The sequence below is a fragment of the Mustela erminea genome, chromosome 12 (genome assembly GCF_009829155.1).
Source record: "Mustela erminea isolate mMusErm1 chromosome 12, mMusErm1.Pri, whole genome shotgun sequence".
Taxonomy (NCBI): Eukaryota; Metazoa; Chordata; class Mammalia; order Carnivora; family Mustelidae; genus Mustela; species Mustela erminea.
In genome coordinates this window covers 6071896-6074649 of record NC_045625.1, presented here as the reverse complement: position 1 = coordinate 6074649, position 2754 = coordinate 6071896, and the positions used below count along the sequence as shown (strand labels likewise).

The 2754-nt window shown below is 50.8% G+C and overlaps 1 long non-coding RNA gene across 1 annotated transcript; it reads left to right on the top strand.

The window, feature by feature from the left end:
• The first annotated feature begins 1896 nt into the window (after positions 1 to 1896).
• On the top strand, positions 1897 to 2754 carry LOC116570927. The gene is made up of 2 exons (XR_004277600.1): positions 1897 to 2086; positions 2345 to 2754. It is a non-coding gene; the product is annotated as an uncharacterized LOC116570927 (long non-coding RNA).

Genomic DNA, 2754 nt, shown 5'->3' with positions numbered 1-2754 from the left:
GCGTGCTCGTATTTTCTCATTTTCTTCACGCACGTGTCCTGTTTCTGTGATTTAAAAACACATATTTTAAAGTATACGCCTACATTATGGGGCTTTTTATTTTATTTGTTAAAGCTCAAGTCCAAGGAAGCGAGGAGAGGCAGCCTAAGGGTCCTCGCCTCCGCGGGTAGACAGACCCTCCTCTCTGTTGTTCGGCGTCTTTCAAAACACCTTGGTGCGGTCTCAGGTGGAGGAGCAATGCCCTCCCCAACCCCCAGGAAAGCGCGCGGCGGGGCGGGGACCCAAGCCCTGCGCCCTGGAGCCTCGCCCCTCGGAACCGCGCGCCACGGAACCGTGCGCCTTGGGGCCCTGAGTCTTGGCTTCGCCCAGCGGTGCCACCGGATTGTGCATTTGGTTTGGTCAGAGACGATCAGAGCGGGTTCGAATCCCGGCTCCCCGACTCTCAAGCAGGAGGACTTGGCGCAAGGCTTTGCGGCCTTATTTTCATCTACCACACCGAGGGGATGGCAGTGCAGCCTTGTGATAAGGACATGACCTCCAACCTCTCCTCTATAAACGTAGGCGGCAGCCCCCACCCGGCTGGTCTGAGGGTTCCCGGAGAAGCCCTGTGCCCCGTCCTTCCCTCGGGCACCTGACCGCCTCGAGTTCTCACACAGGCGAGCAATTTTCATTAATTTTGGTTCAATTCCAAATCTGGCTTCCATGACAACCAAATGCAAGGCTTAGTCCTTCATTAGATCTTGTAAAAAGGAAAAAAAAAAAAAAAAAAAAAAAAAACCTCTCTCAAGGACAGTACTGGGGTAATTGGAGGAATTTGAATGTGGGCTGTATAATTGATAATAGTGTTATATTGAAACTAAATTGTGTGGGGTAGTGGTTTGTGGTTTACAGGCGTTGTCCTTACCCGTAGGAAAGACGCCATGAAGGGTTTACGGTTCAAGTTTACTGATGTCCGCAAAGGGCTTCAAATGGATCAGTAAAGGGAAAGAGAGGTGGCTCCGTGAGAGTGGGCTCACGTCGCATGGATCCGTGGGAGGGACATGTAAGCGTTTGTCCTAGTATCTTTCCATTTTTCTGTAGGTTCGGGTTTTGTTTGTTTTTAGAAAGAGAGAAAGAGAGAGAGCGAGCATGCGCACGAAAGGGAAGAAAGTCAGAGGGACAACCAGACGCCCCGCAGAGCAGAGAGCCCGATGTGGGACTCGATCCTAGGACTCTGGGATCATGCCCTGAGCCCAAAGGCAGATGCTTAACCAACTGAGCCACCAGCCATCCGGTTCAGATCCCCCCGCCCGCCCCCCGCCCCAAATAAAATGCTACCAATTTTCTAAGCAGGAGGCTTGTGTTACCTTGTCGCATTAGGGACAGGGCTGCGAGCGGTCCTCCCCCCTCCCTCTCTTTCCCCTATATCGCCCCCCAGCCTGGGCCACACGGTTGGGTGTTAACACATGCGGTGGGCTAGCCTGGGAACCTTGGCATTCTTCTTAATGCTGTCTCCAGGGAGAACTGCCACGAGCACACGTCTAGAACCATCTAACCCCACCAGCCTTGCTGAGCCAGGGCAACCTGGACGTAGGTTCAAGATCACGTCTATTTGGTCATTGCTGGCCACTGCCCTCCAGCCTTTACCAGGAGACATTCTGAGCAATGTTCCCATGCAAAGGTCCTCCTTCTTTGACCAGAGTGATAAAAAAAACTCCACCTAATTTAGTTGGATCTCACTGAACCAACTTCAGTTAGTCCCAGGTCATGTTTCCATATATGAAAGGCTGGTCACAGTACCCTTGGAGAGTCCGTGAAAATGACAGAGCTTCTCCCATAAAAACCTCACACACTCATTGCGCACGTCATGTCAAGACGCTGACAGGAGGTGTGAAGTCCACTCCCCAGCCCCAGGTTAAAATGCGATGGGCAAGACAGAAATGGAACACAAACTAAATCTTCTTATAATGGAATACGAGTCAGCAATAAAGGGGAGTAGTCATGACTGTGAAAATACGGAGCTCAGGAAAAGATGCCGGACACAAGAGACCATATGTTACTGACCTATTTACGCGAAATACCCAGAAAAGGCAAAGCTGCAGAGACAGTAAGTATATTTGTGGTTGCCTGGGGTGGGGACAGGAAATAATGGTAAATACGCAGGAGGGAGCATACGGAGGGGACGAGCTGGTTTAAAGCTGATGAGTGGTGATGGTTGCATAACTTGGTACACGTATCAAAAAAATCACCAAATTGCACATCTGAAAAGAGTGAGCTACATGGTTTGCAAATATGGTTGATTATGTTATTTGAAAATGTCACTGGGCCAGAACAGATTGACTAATAGTCTTCTGTTTTGTTTCAGAGGCTTATTTTGGACAGGCCTGCCCACCTCTGGTGGACTCACCGGGCCTCATGATTCCGACTCATGATCTTATCCCCGCATCGCACCCTTTGTCCCCAAACCCTCACATATTTGTTCTGTCCTGACTGGGCTGTGCATCCCTGCGGGAGCAGAACATCCCTGCGGGGGTGTCTGTCTTACTCACCACCGTGTCTGGGGGCCTACACAGGAAGCTGGCCTCTTAACACTTGTCTAAGGAGGGAAAGAAGCAAGTGATTGTGTCGTCGCCCCCCCCCTCACCTTGGGGTTTCCAGCTGCTCCTTTTACACATTCATCACAAATCCAACAACTCTCCTCCCCATGGCTGGGTGCTTGGGACTATGTTCCTCCCTCGGGAGAGCATTAAACTTTGTTCTCTGTGTTGCTGGCTT